Source organism: Bubalus bubalis, chromosome 8 (genome assembly GCF_019923935.1).
Source record: "Bubalus bubalis isolate 160015118507 breed Murrah chromosome 8, NDDB_SH_1, whole genome shotgun sequence".
NCBI classification, from domain to species: Eukaryota; Metazoa; Chordata; class Mammalia; order Artiodactyla; family Bovidae; genus Bubalus; species Bubalus bubalis.
Window position 1 is genome coordinate 70999262 of NC_059164.1, and position 16997 is coordinate 71016258.

The 16997-nt window shown below is 42.4% G+C and overlaps 1 long non-coding RNA gene across 1 annotated transcript in view; it reads right to left on the reverse strand.

Annotated features, from left to right (window-relative positions):
• Positions 1-1309: 1309 nt before the first annotated feature.
• LOC112586515 overlaps positions 1310-16997 on the reverse strand; it is a 91250-nt gene continuing 75562 nt past the window's right edge. Inside the window, exon 8 of the long non-coding RNA XR_006552872.2 lies at positions 1310-1438. This is a non-coding gene — a long non-coding RNA (uncharacterized LOC112586515). The remainder of the gene's footprint in view (positions 1439-16997) is intronic.

The window sequence follows — 16997 nt, forward strand, 5'->3', positions numbered from 1 at the left end:
CCTCATCTTTGCTCAGCAGCCTTGTTTCTCACGTGGAGCTGTGCAAGATGAAAGTCCCTGGCACAGGAAGCCTGACTTTCAAACAGCATTTTAAAAACAATCTCAGCCACAGCAGAGCCAAGGATTCTCTGAGTGTGGAAGTCCATGTGCCCTCTTCCCACTGTGCTGTGTTGGTCACCTCATTATTTTTGTTGTGACTGTCAGTGGCTGCTTGGCCACAGGTCACCCTCTCTCTCTGTGACTTATAGTGGCTCTGGCTGATGAAGGGTCCTTTTCTTGCAAGAAGGTGACCTGCCATCTCAGTTTGCAGGGAGCCTTTTTTCACCTTGGGTTTTAGTGAAAAGAAGATTCAGTGCATTTGTACTCACACTCCTTCCCATGACGCTAGCCTCTCAGCTTCTCCTGACCTGTGTCTGACAATTCCACCTCTGTCTCCTTTGCAGGCTTCTCATCCCCAGCTTCTCACTGCCTGAAAGTTGTTCTCAGGGACCTGTCATTTCCCTTTACAGGTGCGCTCTTTGAAGGATCCGCTTCTCCCCGATCAGCATGTGTAATTCAGACCTCTTTGTTGGCATATCCACCTGGGTGTCCCAAAGGAACCTCAGCGCTGCGTGTCTAAGATGAAATGACTTATCTTGCCTTTCCCTGTTCCTTGTCATCGTCTTATCATGGTTAGAAGCATTACCATCCACTGTGTTACCCAAGGTAGAAATCTGGGAGCCATTCTTCATTCTGACCTGTATCTCACTTCCTGTATCTTATCAGTGTTCTAGTCCTTGAAGAGTTACCCCCTTATCACACCTTACATCACCCTCTTACCCCTCCTCTGGTGCTACTCAAGGCTGCCATTTTGGGCCATGTGACAGCCTGCTGCAAAGTTTCAGGCATCTCACCTAGGCTATTTTAATCATCTAACTGATATCTTTGTTACTGACCTTATAGTTGTATACATCCTCAACCACATTACAATTAAATAACTTTTTGAAATGCAAATTTGGTCCCTTTTGCTTAAAATTATTTCCAAGCTCTCATGTTACAGAATATGGTACAAACTGCTTAGCACGCTGTCACTGGGCTCTTCCTTACCAGTCCAGAAATCTCCATCTCTACACCTTGCTTCAAAACCTGTATAGTCGTCATACCAATCCACTAGCATCCTTAGCTTTTCAAAGAAATTTTTCAAAAATTAAGCTTTCTTTTCAGATACTCAGGTAGAAATAAACACACTCTCCTCTTTAAGCCCATCAGTATCAGTCAGGCTTTGCTACAGTAACAACTCCAAATGAGAATGATGAACACTCACCTCTCGGTCACGTGCATGAGGGCAGATGGGTGAGCTGCAGTTCTGCTCCAGGCTATAGAGAGACTTCCAGTTGGCTTCACAGGACTCTTCACTCAGCACCCAAGCTGAAGCAACTGCTGTTTCCTGGGGCATGTTCTTCTTGTGCAGATATAAGAAGTGTAAGTTAGAGGCCTCTCTGAAACCTGTGGCTACATTTTGAAGATTTTGCTCACATTTCAGGACATCTATTCAGTAAATGGAAACACATTCCATCATGTTCATGGCACCTTTACAACTGTGGGATCTGATGGTAGATTCAGATTTGGGGATAGAGATGCCAGGACAAAATTAAACGGGTTTTAATTTTGTCAGATTGACTGACATCAGCTTGTTGCTTCCATCACAATGGAAACATTTGCATATGCTTCCAGCTACAACTAGTCAAAGAGACATGAATTCTGTAATCCTCAGAAGGAAAGTGACATTTTCCCACATGACACAGCTGAAGAGCTAAAACCCAGGCATAAGAAGTGGTGGTTGAAGACTTCTGGGTTGTTGGGTGTTGTTTTCTCTCCACTCTACCTTGTCTCTGCACAAATTTGGGTCCCAGCTTTTGATGGGTTGTCAGTCATGGATGTGGATTTCAACCCCTGAAGAAAAAAATGTCCTTGTTCACCAATCAAGAGCCCACTGGCCATGGTGACTAGCCGTCTACACTTTATTGCCTGTTAGAGATTTCTTCTGTAACTCTAAGGGGTTGAAATTATTAGAGAAGCTGGAGTCACATCGGTGACTGATAGGCATTAGCAGTGCTTTCTTCAGCAATGTATTTAATATGTCCTAGACTGAGGGACTTCACTTTCACTTTTCACTTTCATGCATTGGAGAAGGAAATGGCAACCCACTCCAGTGTTCTTGCCTGGAGAATCCCAGGGATTGGGGGAGCCTGGTGGGCTGCCGTCTACGGGGTCACACAGAGTCGGACACGAATGAAGTGACTTAGCAGCAGAGGAGATATCAAGGGAACATTTCATGTAAGGATGGGATTGATAAAGGACAGAAATGTTAAGAACCTAACAGAAGCAGAAAAGATTAAGAAGAGGTAGCAAGAACTCAGAAGAACTATACAAAAAAGGTCTTAATGACCCAGATAACCATGATGGTGTGGTCACTCACCTAGAGCCAGACATCCTGGAATGTGAAGTCAAGTGGGCCTTATCAAGTATTACTATGAACAAAGCTAGTGGAGGTGATGGAATTCCAGTTGAGCTATTTCAAATCCTAAAAGATGATGGTGTGAAAGTGCTGCACTCAATATGCCAGCGAATTTGGAAAACTCAGCAGTGGCCACAGGACTGAAAAAGGTCAGTTTTTATTCCAATCTCAAAGAAGGGCAATGCCAAAGAATGTTCAAACTACCCTACAATTGTGCTCATTTAACATGCCAGCAAGGTAAAGCTCAAAATTCTTCAAGCGAGGCTTCAGCAGTACATGAATGGAGAACCTCCAGCTGTGCAAGCTATGTTAAGAAAAGGCAGAGGAACAAGAGATTAAATTGCTAACATCCATTAGATCACAGAGAAATCAAGGGAATTTCAGAAAAACATCTATTTCTGCTTAATTGACTACACTAAAGCCTTTCACTGTGTGGATTACAACAAACTGTGGAAAATTCCTAAACAGATGGAAATATCAGACCACCTTATTTGTCTCCTGAGAAATCTGTAGGCAGGTCAAGAAGCAACAGTTAGAACTGGACATGGAACAAACGACTGGTCCAAAACTGGGAAAGGCTGTATATTGTTACCCTGTTTTTTTAACTTAAATGCAGAGTACGTCATGCAAAATGCCAGGCTGAATGAATCACAAGCTGGAATCAAGCCAGAAGAAATATCAACAATCTCAGACATGCAGATGATACCACTCTAATGGCAGAAAGCAAAGAGGAACTAAAGAGCCTCGTGATAAGCATGAAAGAAGAGAGTGAAAAAGCTGGCTTAAAACTCAGCATTCAAAAAACGAAGATCACGGTATCTGGTCCCATCACTTCAAGACAAATAGAAGGGGGAAAAGTGAAAACAATGACAGATTTTATTTTCTTGGGTTCCAAATTACTGCACACGATGACCGTGGCCATGAAATTAAAAGACACTTGCTCCTAGGAAGGGCTATGACAAACCTAGGCACTATAATAAAAAGCAGCAATGTCATTTTGCTGACAAAGCTCCATTTAGTCAAAGCCATGGTTTTTTCCCAATAGTCATGTACAGGTGTGAGAGTTGGACCATGAAGAAGGCTGAGTGCCAAAGAATTGATGCTTTTGAACTGCGGTGCTTGAGATGACTCGTGAGAGTCCCTGGAACTTCAAGGAGATCAAACCAGTCAATCCTAAAGTAAATCAATCCTGAATATTCATTAGAAGGACTGATGCTGAAGCTCCAATACTCTGGCCACCTGATGCAAAGAGCCAACTCATTGGAAAAGACCCTGATGTTAGGAAAGATTGAGGGCAGGAGGAGAAGGGGCTGACAGAGGATGGGATGGTTGGATGGCAATATTAAGTCAATGGACATGAATTTGAGCAAACTCAGGGAGATAGTGAAGGACAGGGAAGCCTCGGGTGCTGCAGTTCATGGGGTCACAGAGTCAGATATGACTCTAAACAACAATAAGAGAAGACCCGATTGAGTACCTGGGATAACTTATCCAATTTATCCCACAATCCAACACCTGGTACATTATAGCCCCTCACCCCTTTATTGGAAGGACTGATGTTGAAGCTGAAAGTCCAATACTTTGGCCACCTGACATGAAGAGCTGACCCATTTGAAAAGACCCTGATGCTAGAAACGATTGAAGGCAGGAGGGGACGGGGACTACAGAGGATGAGATGTTTGGATGGCATCACTGACTCAATGGATGTGAGTTTGGGTCAATTCCAGGAGTTGGTGATGGACAGGGAGGCTTGGTATGCTGCAGTCCGTGGGGTCACAAAGAGTTGGATACAACTGAGCAACTGAACTGAACTGAACCCTTTTATTTGTTTAGTTATCTTTCTCTTTAAGCATCTGAGGGTTGGGGCCTGATTTGTTCTCCTATTCCTTGCAAGGACTTAGTATAGGTGCTGAATGGGTAATTGAATTAATGACTGACCCAGCAATTCAAGAAGGAAAATGCAGGAAGAGGATTGAGTTTGTTGAAAGTAATGAGTTCAGTATCAACCTCATAGGCTAAATATGTTCTGAGTCCTGTCCTGGTAGTGGAGCTGCCATATTTTGATACACTGAGAGTTAATGTGTTCTGAGTTCTATACTACCAACTCTTTTTCAAAGGGGCTAAAATCCCATGGACTGAGGAGCCTGGTAGGTTGCAGTCCATGGGGTTGCTAAGAGTCAGGCATGACTGAGCAACTTCACTTTCATGCATTGGAGAAAGAAATGGCAACCCACTTCAGTGTTCTTGCCTGGAGAATCCCAGGGACGGGGGAGCCTGGTGGGCTGCTATCTATGGGGTTGCACTGAGTTGGACACGACTGAAGCGACTTGGCAGCAGCAATAAACCTTAAATAGTATGTAAACTTTACATAGATACTTTTAGAGAAGGTTTAGGTTCACAGCAAAATTGAATAGAAAGTACCAAAATTTCCTATACACTCCCCACATGTATTCTTGCCTAATCTCACTTACTTATCAACATCCCTGCCCCCACCAGAATGGTACAGTGGTTACAGTAGATCTACATTTACACATCTGCCTACATTTACACAGCATTATCTCCCCAAGTCCATAGATTACTTTTGGGTTCATATTTGGTGTTATATATTCTAAACATTTGGATAAATGTATGATATATGTCCACCATTATAGTATCATGTTATTGTTTAGTTGTTAAATCGTGTCCAACTCTTTTGCAACCCCATGGACTGCAGCACACCAGGCTCCTCTGTCCATGGGATTTTCCAGGCAAGAATACTGGAGTGGGTTGCCATTTCCTTCTCCAGGGAATCTTCCTGACCCAGGGACTGAATCTGGGTCTCCTGCACGTCTCCTGCATTGCAGGTGGATTCTTTGACCGCCAAGCCACTGGGAATCCCTACAGAATCATATAGAGTAATTATACTGCTCTAAAAATCCCCTGGATTCCACATATTCATCCCTCTCTCTCCTGCTATGCTGTGCTTAGCTGCTCAGTCATGTCCGACTCTTTGCGACCCCATGGACTTTAGCCCACCAGGCTCCTCTGTCCATGGGGATTCTCCAGGCAAGAATATTGCAGTAGGTTGCCATGCTCTGCTACAGGGGATCTTCCCAACCCAGAGATAAACCCAGGTCTCTCGCATTGCAGGTGGATTCTTTACTCTCTGAGCCACTAGGGAAGCCCAAGAATACTGAAGTGGGTAGCCCACCCCTTCTCCAGGGGGATCTTCCCAACCCAGGAATCGAACTGGGGTCTCCTGCATTGCAGGCGGATTCTTTACTAGCTGAGCTACCAGTGAAGCCCTCTCACTCCCAACCCCTGGCAACCACTAAACTCTTTAGCGTCTCCATAGTTTTACATGTTCCAGAACATCATATAATTGGAAACATAAACTATATGTTCTGTTTGGATTGGTTTCTTTCACCTATTAATATGTATTTAAAAGGCTCCACCCAGGTGGCACTAGTGGTAAAGAACCTGCTTGCCAATACAGGCAGACGGATGCGGGCTTGATCCCTGGATCTGGAGGATCCCCTGGAGGAAGGCATGGCAACCCACTCCAGTTTTCTTGCCTGGAGAATCCCATGGACAGAGGAGCCTGGCAGGCTACAGTCCATAGGGTCGAATTGAGTCTGACACGACTGAAGTGACTTAGCAGCACTGGAGCAAGGTTCCACCATATCTTTTCATGGCTTGACAGCTCATTTCTTTTTACACTGAATAATATTCCATTGTCTGCTTGTACCACAGTTTATTTTTCCATTTACCTGCTGAAAGACATCTTTGTTGCTTCCAGGGTCCAGCAGTTATGAATAAAGCTGCTGTAATCATCCCTGAGCAGGTTTATGTGTGGATATAAGTCTAGAGAACATTTGGGCAAGTAACAATAAATGTAATTGTTGGATGGTATGGTAAGAGTATGTTTAGTTCTGTAAGAAACCACCAAACTGTCTTCCAAATGGTTGTACCATTTTGCATTCCCATCAGCAATAGTGTGAGCTCCTGTTGTTCCATAACCTCGCCAGCACTCGCCAGTGGCAGTGTTCCAGATCTGGGCCATTCTGATAGGTGTAGAGTGATATCTCATTGTTGTCTTAATTTGCATTTCCCTGATGACATATGATGTGGAGGAGCATTTTTCCATATGCTTATTTGCCATCTGTATATCTTCTTTCATGAGGTGTCTGTTGAGGTCTTTGGCCCATGTTTTCAATTGAGTTGTTGGTTTCCTTATCCTTGTATTCAGTCGTGTCCAATTCTGTGTGACCCTATGGACAGTAGCCTGCTAGTCTCTTCTGTCCATAGATTCTCTAGGCAAGAATATTGGAGTGGGCTGCCATGCCCTCCTCCAGGGGATCTTCCCGACCTTGAATTGTACATAATTTTTGATTGCCTGACTACCTTGACTTCAAATATTCTCAAATCTTAAATATAAGATGCGTGGCTTTAGAGCTGGCTTTCTTACCTCTAGAAGCTGCCGTTAAAGAAGACTAATTAGGCATTTGCAAAATATGGACAGCCACAGAACTTAAAAATAACAGAAAGGGAGAATGAAAAGATAGATGAGAAAAGAACTTTTTAGAGTCTAGAAAATGCTTGAACCTCTAACGTTGCAAGGTATCAATATTTAGTGGGTATTCATGTGCACTTATCTTGAGAAATAGACTATAGTTTTGCATCAGAGTCTTATGGGATTTTTCAAATCACAAAAGATTAAATAAACCCATTGTTGGCAAGAGAAATTAGAATAAATACCATTTTATTTCCAGATGATAGAATTAACAATAATTTATTGAACACATTTTGAGATTGGCACTGTTCTAAGCACTTTTGTGGGAATTATCATTTAATTTTCAAAGCAACAATTATTACTGTCTTTAACTGACAAATTTGGAGACTGCTAGTGGCTCTAGGTCATGTGCCTAGTCAGTGGCAGAGAGAGAGATATGCCCAAAGCTGCCCTCTTAACCACTATGCCATATTCCCTTCAGTCCTTAACTTAATTTTACTTTACCCCTCTCAGTCTTCCTTAATAATTTTGGTTAAAAAAAAATAGTTTTTAAATTTAGCTCCCTGGCAGTCACACACTGACCAGCTCTCAGATTTCTGACAGGGTGACCCAGTTTGCACATCACAAATATAACTGAAGACATAACTAGATACTTAGATACATTTTCATCATTGTGCAATCTTACTAATGGGTTGGCCTCAGACTTCAAGTGGAAAGTTGTGGTGCTTCTTCTAATGGGCAGGCATTTCCCAAGTTCTGTTCAACTACTGAATTCTGCTCATTAGGTTAATGAAAAGCAAATTTGCAGTCCCCTTGCTATTGTAAAGCATTCCAGCAACGATAAATTCATATGGAAACGATAAATTCATATGGAAATTTATCAGTTTAAGTAGCTGGAAACCTCCAGAAATTGTCCTGTTGTATGATGAGAATTCACTTGCTGAGGATAACCCTGAAAATCTGTCCCGTTTCCAGAGATCCTTTTTCAGAGAGTTATTTAAATGAGGACTTTAAGTTGATTGTCCCAAATGTGATGAGTGATAGGCCATCTTGACTGAGCACTGGCGTGTGTGTTGGGTTTATGGTCTTCCTGAACCTAATGATAAATCAGTGTCAGGCACTGTAGCTGGACAGTTCAGTTCTCCACTCACCTTTCATCTCTGAGTGGTTACTGTGCATGCGTGGCATTTACATTTGCAAAGTGCCTTTGTCCTCCAAATATCACAGTCCATGCAGGCACATTTTATGATTGCTAGTTCAAAGGTGGAGAGACTGACAGGGTGATGGAGTGGGGAGTGGCTAACCAGGGTGCCCGGCACCTGTGAAGCAGTCACAGGGGTCCTTCATCTGACATCTCTTCATAGGTCTTTTTATTTTTGTTCCTTTCCCCTTTCCTTCTTCTCTGCTTTTCTGCCTTTCATGCTTCCTAGTAATAACTCACAAATACGACTTACATTACAGAAAGCAGCACACAGCATAGTGCTTAAGAGAAGGGACTCAGGAGTCTGACTCTAGCCCAGCTGAAGTGACCTTGTGCAACAAACTCAACTGTAAAATGGGGCTAGTAGGACAGCTCTTACAGAGACTGTATGAGGATTCTAATTCAGTTAGAGCTGTTATTTTTGTTACTGTCATTAGAAACCAAACAATATGAGGCAGAAACAATTAACGGTTTATCTCTATGAGACAGACCATAGGCTTTGGGCTTTTTGTTAATGGAGAAATGACTGAGGTCTGGAGTGGGGTGTCTTCAGAGGACTGGGGACATTTGACCTGGCTGCAAGGGATGGCTGAATTTGAATAAGCAGATATGAAAGGGAAGGAACTGTGAAACTGCAGTGATTTTAAACAGACACTTTAAATTCTCAAGCATGTCTTCCATAAAAGTAGAGTCTAATTCAGCTCCCCAAGAAGATGGACTGGCCTTGTTATTTTTCTTATAATAAGTAGAATGCGAGACTACCTGACTTTTGACACTAAAATAGAAAATGTGATACAGTTTGTCTGTTGCTCTGTTATCTATCTACCTACCCACCCATCATCTTTAGAGCCCCGAGCTACCTTGTGAGAAGTGAGGCTACCATTAAGCAAACATGTGGCCGCATAGGGAGAGCAAAGAGCTAGAGACGCCTGCTCAAGGATCCCCAGGTGCTCCAGTCTTCCCAGCTCTGGCATTAGATATGTGAGTGAGCCTTCAGATAATTCAGTCCCAGCCACCATCTGATAGTAGCTGTGTGAGAGACCCTGAGCAAGAAGTGCCTAGCTGACCCCAGTTAACTGCTAGATCTGAGAAATAAACTGTTATTTTAAGTCAATAAATTTGAGAGTAATTTATTACTTAACCACAGTAACTGGAACTAGAACCAAAGACATTAGGACGTGTATAAGCCAAAGCAAACTTACAATTAAATAGCAGAATGACAAAGCCAGCAATATTCAGTTTAAATAGGTTAATTTACTTTGATGGATGATGGTTTGCAAGCCAAATTGATGTTGATGTCATTAAAAGGTGAATGCCACAGTACAACCCTGGTGGCTCAGACAGTAAAGAATCTGCCTGCAATATGGGAGACCTGGGTTTGATCCCTGGTTTGGGAAGATCCGCTGGAGGAGGGAATGGCTACGCACTCCAGTATTTTGGCCTAGAGAATTCCATGTACAGAGGAGCCTGGCAGGCTATAATTTATACAACATTTGAAAGCTCTTTAGGGGATTATTTACCACATGAGATGTATTAGGGAACTTGACTGGACTGGAAAGAAGGGAGATACACTCCAGATAGTTCTAAGCAAAAAGTTTAGCTGAAGCGGAATAGAGTGGCATTTTGGCCCCAGTGGTCAGCACCTAGAGTCTGAACTATTGACTTGTAGTCATTATTGGTTCCTGTGTAGGGCAGTGACATGATGAATGCTCTGTTTCAAGATTCATCTCACAAGGGTATGTGTACGATGAATTAAACAGATGTGAAGCTAGAGTCAGGAAGACTGGCTTACAGTCTCTTCCACTATACTAATTCTAGCCCTTAAAAAAAAAAGCTGTGTTCACCAAGTTCTCATTGAGTATGTGGTACCCTACTGGGCTCTTTGAAAAATGCAGTATAGGTTGCGAATTGGATTTAGTTTCAAAACTCAAAGATTTATGGTGTTCTTTCTTCCACTCCTGCCTGTCATTGATAGATGAACAACCTTGGTCAAACCATTCATGTCCTGGTGCCTCTGAGCCCTGATCTACCAAACAGGGATAATGATATATACATTCTACCCATGTTATAAATATTAAATATAATATATATGTATGAAATCTTCAAGAAGCTTCAAGCCTTCACAGCATAGGATGAGTTTATACTTTTTAGAGTACACTTAAGTGTTACATCAATCTTATAAGAGAACATTTAAAGTGTTGTAAATAGTTGTAAAAAGGAGATAGCAATGTTACTTTTTTATTGGACAAACTATATTGTAACAGCATTCATGGAAATTTTGAATAAAAACCCTCAGTATTTCACAGCTACCAAATATCAACATTTTGTTTTTCATATTTCATATTTCTTATATATTTATTTCCAATATATGTACATATGTATATTCATTTACAACATGTAGTATAGATGTATTGCTGTATTTTGCTTTTTTTCCACATAAATGTTAGCACTTTCATGTTATTCTATACAGATCATAAGCACAATTTTACAATAGCCAGTCAAATTGATATCTTACAATTTAGTTAATCTCTGTATTGTTTGAGGCCCATCTATACGTGTAACATATTTCCTTCCTTCCTTGTAGCATGGAAAAGGAAATACAAAGCATCAGGAATGGAATTATTGAACCAAAAAAGAAGAAATATTTTAATTTCCTCTAAAATAACTTATTAAGTGCTCTTTTTCAAAATCGGGAGATACTATGTGTTTCGGAAGAGGCAAACTTTGAAAACCCGGTCAGACAGATCCCTTCACTGCAACTCTCAGCGTCTGACACCTGGTTTTCTTTGCCTTAGCAGCAGGGAAGGGAGCAGGCATTGCTTTCTGAGGCCACCCCATGGAGTCTTTGGACAGTATCACTTGGAAATCAGGGCTTGTTGACTGAGTTAAGCAAACAGGTGACGCCTTGGCTCTGGTAAAGGCTGCTATAAAGTCCAGCCTTAGCCCCTTGGTGACCTCAGACAGATATCGGTTTGAGAAAATCTTCAATTCTAGTCAAACAAGGTTAAGCTAGTGCGTTAATGTGCAGGGAGTTCTGCTTTAGGAATGACCTGAAACTTATCTGCCTACTTGTATTATCATTTAGGGACAGCTGCAGGCAGCACAGTGCCGGAACTGGGGGTGACAGCCATTGGAGCAAGCAAACAAGGCTTCCAGTGCCAGGGAACATGCCAGAGCAGCAGTGATAGTATTCCACCCTCCCAAAGCAATTTTTTTTCCTTTCTTTTAAGTCACCTTCTTAAAGATCAGAAGCTATGATCTGGAAGAGTGTGAAGTTCAGATAGTCCAAAGTCCCTGGAGTCTGCCACACAGAGCCCTGAACTGCCATCAGAGAATTCAAATGAGATCATGATGCAGCAAATTCTCTCCTGTGCGCTGTGGTTTCAGTACTTATTGAACTGTTTTGTAAACAGTGCAAATATTAACTTTGTCTGGTGGGCCGAGCAGGGTTAGGTAATACTGAAACAGTAATGACAGTCACTGAAAGCTGGATTGAGTCAGGTAAATGATAAAAAGATTTGTTTTGTTTTTGATGGGGGTATAGAAATGTCTGCCTTGAGGAAGAAGCAGACAGACACATAGCTAAACACAGTGATGCTCAACCTTGGCTGAGTTCAGAATTCCCCCAATACAGAAAATGGTGCTACCCACATCAACTGATGGGGGTGGGGAGTGAGCATCTGGAATTTTAAATCCTGAATCAGAATTGAGGATCACTCTTCTTACACTGGAGCAAAAAGTGTCTAAGGTATGAATTACAATGAATGCTGAAGTTGCCTATGTATGCATGTTATTTTAGAATCATCAACATCATTATTACTATTCACAGAAATCCTGCCCCTTGCATTCTCAGCACTAGTTCCTCCTCTGCAGCTCCCAGTGTTTATTTCTCCTCAAGTTTCTCCCATACCACAATGCAGATTTGGCAGGCACAACCTATAATCTCATCCACAACACTAGATACAGAATCCGTGACTGAAAATTCTGACTCCTTCTTGGAGAAGGGAAAAGCACAATCCTTGCCAAAGGTGGAGGCCAAACATGGAGTTTCCAAAACTCAGAGAAGCTGGAGGGCGCTCTGGAAAAAGCAGCTAGAAGACTGAAAATCATAGCTATAGAAATGGGAGGAAACACAGTGTTTCTTCATCTTACAGGCGAGGGAACTGAGAACAGAGGGGCTGGAACTTGGTCAAACTCACACATAGGCAGGAGAGTGGGATAGCTGGGTCTGGAACTCCGGTCTCCTAGCTCCCTTTACCCACATGGAGGGGCGGGGCGGGGACTTACTGGACCGCGGAGCGGATGTACTCCTCCCTTTAACTGCGGAGCCAGCTTTGCTGAAATCTGTTTTACGTAAGAGGCTTTTAGGAAGGATTGAAAACCACAGCATGCTAGAGCCCATTGATGGTTCTGGTTTCAGTCACCATATTTTTTGCAGGTTCTGCTAATCCAACAAAGCTTGTTTACAGAGTATTTAGCAGGGAAGTTTCCAGTTCTTCACACACACACACACACACACACACACACACACACACCTTCCCTCTCCTTCAGAGACTCCAAACCACAACTCTAGAGATGAATTGCTCCCTTTCAGTCAACCTCTTTAACTTGCTAAAGGGCCAAAGATCGCTGGGTCCTTGGACATTTTGAAATGTAAGAAGTCAACCTCTTTGTGTCTCTGAGCATAGACATTTTTCCAGGCTTATAACAAACAGCCTGATTCTTCACTGTATGATCTCTACAAAATTCTCTTTTCAAATTATATATAGATATGCAAAACTCTAGCCATAACCATTCTAAAAACAAAAACAATCACAACAGTTTTCTATGTGCTTATGCAGTCTGCAAGGATTATATCATTAATTCTCACAATGACTATGTTACATGAGCTCCATTTTACAGATGAAGTTAACTGAGAGGTTATTATCTACTGAGGAGATCTGTACCCAGATCACCCTGATTCCAAGGCTGTGCCCTTAACCACTAAGACCAAAGCATGCTTCATCCCATATTCAATTGTTATAAATTCATTTTTTATTTGGCTGAAGCATATAAAAATCACTATATTTTCTTTTTAGATCATCTTCAAATATCAGCAGCCTCAGATATGCAGATGATACCACTCTAATGGCAGAAAATGAAGAGGAACTAAAGAACCTCTTGATGAAGGTGAAAGAGGAGAGTGAAAAAGTTGACTTAAGACTCAACATTAAAAAAACAAAGGTCATGGTATCTGGTCCCATCACTTCATGGCAAATAGAAGGGAATAAAGTGGAAACAGTGACAAATTTTATTTTCCTGTGCTCTAAAATCACTGCAGACAGTAACTGCAGCCATGAAATTAAGAGATGCTTGGTCCTTGGAAGGAAAGCTATGGCAAACGTAGACAGTGTATTAAAAAGCAAAGACATCACTTTGCCAACCAAAGTTCATATAGTCAAAGCTATAGTTTTTCTAATAGTCAAGTACGGATGTGAGAGTTGGACCATAAAGAAGACTTCACGCTGAAGAATTGATGTTTTCAAACTGTAGTGCTGGAGAAGACTCTTGAGAGTCCCTTGGAATGCAAGGAGACCAAACCAATCAATCCTAAAGGAAATAAACCCATATAGTCAAAGCTATGGTTTTCCCACTATTCATGTATGGATGTGAGAGTTTGACCATAAAGAAGGTTGAGATTGAAGAACTGATGCTTTCAAACTGTGTTGCTTGAGAAGACTCTTGAGAGTCCCTTGGACTGCAAGAAGATCCAACCAGTCCATCCTAAAGGAGATCAGTCCTGGGTGTTCATTGGAAGGACTGATGCTGAAGTTCCAATACTTTGGCCAGCTGATGCAAAGAGCTGACTTTGGAAAAGATCCTGATGCTGGGAAAGATTGAAAGCAAAAGGAGAAGAGGGTGGCAGAGGATGAGATGGTTAGATGACATCACCAATTCAATGGACAGAATTTGAGAAAACTCTGGGACATAGTGAAGGACAGGGAAGCCTGGGGTGCTGCAGCCCATGGGGTTGTAAAGAATCGGACACGACTTAGTGACTGAACAACAGCAAGTAGAAGCATCTTGTCTCACCTCTTATTATCTGAAGACCTGCACGGTGTATTATTTTGAGAACAGCTAGAACAGCCATGAGCCTACAATCATTGGAATCTGCATCCAGAGCATAGGAAAGTGGTAAGGCCGCAGAGATGGATGGGGGTACCACCAGCATCTGCTATTTGATTTATTAATATACTGGACAGTGCTAAGTACCGCAGCTACAAAGTAAGAATAAGCTTTCTGTCTTGGAGGAATTCACAGTCTAGTGGGAAAGCCAGACTTAAATATGCAAAATTTCAATATAACAAGTACTCAATAATCACGACGCACAAGGCACGTTTTAAGCATACAGATGAGTCAGTAAATCCAGCCTGTGACAAAGGGGTGGGCAGAGAAGCCTAACTCAAGGGCATGACCCATAGGCTAAGTCTGGATGGAGAAGGGTGAGCTAGCCTGACAGAAGATGGTTGAGGAGCTGGTGGGGAAAGGTGCTGCAGACAGAAGAAATAGCACAAAGGGTGGGGCAAAGTCTGGAACAACACAGAGGATGCAAGGAGCAGCGAGCAGGTCCACGTATTAGAATGCAGAACTGGAGGCTGGGGGGAGGTTGGTGAGTACACATGGGCAGCCTAATGGGTTGGCAGAGTTTGGAATTCTTTGTAGACATTGGGAAGTCATTTATGAATCTTAAGCTCACGAGTGACATGATCAGATTTGCCATTTAGGCTGATCACCCTAACCAGCTATCAGCTGTTTTCTGTTTACCACTGACTCTCATACATATGACATTCTCCCAAGAGTTTATCCAGTGGTTATGGCCACATTTTTTTTTTTTTTTGCCTACCAAGAAAACATGTTAGAAAATACAAATTGAGAAGATATTATGGGGATATTAATTATTGGAAAACTGGCCACAGTTCTTGGCCCCTCCCCCTGGAAACCACATTCTTTATAAAATGATTAAAACTAATACAGTTATGTAAAGTTTAAAAATAAAATAAAATTAAAAAAAGAAAAGAAAAGAAAAGAAAAAAAAAATGATTTTGTTGCTGCTTCCTTCAACACATGGAGTCTATTTCCCCCACACTCTGAATCTGGACTGAGTGTGCCTTGCTTTTGGAGGTAAACATGACCTTCAGACCCTTTCCTAGACCTCCGGAGGCCACGCACACTTATGTTCTCTCCCCTGGATCCCTAACGCCCCTGTGTGAGCTGTCGGGTGAGATACCATGTCACCAGCCCTGAGTCAACCATGGCATCCATCCGGAACCTCAGATACAAGAAACCCAAGCCAAGGCTTTAGTCGACTTGCAGAAGATCACAGACACATTTATGTGCTTAGTGGAAGCAACTTTTGCTCTGCCATGAGCTAAATAAATGGTCATTGTTTCAGGCTGCTAAGTGTTGGGCCGGATGCTTATTCTACAAAAACTACTCTGTGAAAGGTGGGATAATCTTGTATTCAGTCTTTCAAAGAGTAAATCATTTGCAAGCCTTAACGCTTTACCCATGATAAGAGAGTAAGTACTCCGAACATGTTGGGATGTGGCAACACAATGACAAAACACGATAAAAAGAGTTTCTCCAGGTATGCCCCAGAAAGGCTTCTGCTTCAGGGAAGATGGAACAGATAATCCTTTGCCCTACTCACCTGGCAGGTACAACTAAGATCTCTGGATATTATATTCAAACAAACAAACCTCTGAAAGGTGGAGAGAAAAGGCAGACCGGCTAGGAATCACAGGACCTGAGTGAAGATATAATGGTCAGTTTCCTGAATTTCTTTTTTGCCTTGTATATCCCTTATTTGGAGTTAAAGAAGCCAACAATCTAAAAATGTTAACAGACATGGACCAAAATAATCCTGACAAAACTTGCTCTCTCTAGTCACAGCTACAAGAAAAGAAGAGCCTTGCAGGACAAAGAACTTCTATACAGTACCCATTCTCCTCTAGCCAACAGCACAGGAAAAACTGCAGCCCTGCCTCTCAACCCCACCAATAAAGGCTGGGTGGGCAGCCTGGACTTCTACTCTTGAGAAGCTGTGATAAGCACCTGAAAGCCCCTTCTGGGGGTGGTGTCAGGGAAGAATCATCAAGGGCTGAGACCTTCATCCTACTAGACATTGAGCCGTCTCCATCTCCCACCACGTCCAAGGAGACCACATGGGAGCCTGGACTTGCACCTCCCCCTGGCAGGAAGGAGCCACCCCTTCCTCCCCCAGGGATGGTGTCAGAGGAAGCCTAGTGGAGTGAAGCCAGGCTTCCCCCATGGTCGGCAATAATGAGTTGTCAACCCTCCCACCCCCGACCCCAGAATTGTCAATGGAATCATATGGGGAGCTGAACTGCCATCTCTGCCCCCTGTGGTTGTCAATGAAAGCTGAGTGGGAAACATGAAACTTCTCCTTTCATCTGGGAAATGAGGCAGTGCCCTCACTTTTCACGCTGGGGCAAGGCCAGAAAAAGTCAGTAACAGAAAGCTCAATACAATCCAAAGTCTCATCACGTAATATGAAAATTTCCAGGTTGTACTTGAAAATCACTCATCATACCAAGAATCAATCAGAAAAGGTCAGAAGTGGAATGGGAAAAAGACAACATCAGTATCACAGATATGACAGAATTAACTGACAAAGTCTTTAACTCAGTCATGATAAAAATGCCTCAAAGAACTATTATAGCTATGGTTGAAACAAATGTAAAAATAGAAAGCCTCAGCAAAGAAATAGAAGATATAAAGAAAAGGGGGTGGGTGGAAGAGAAGTG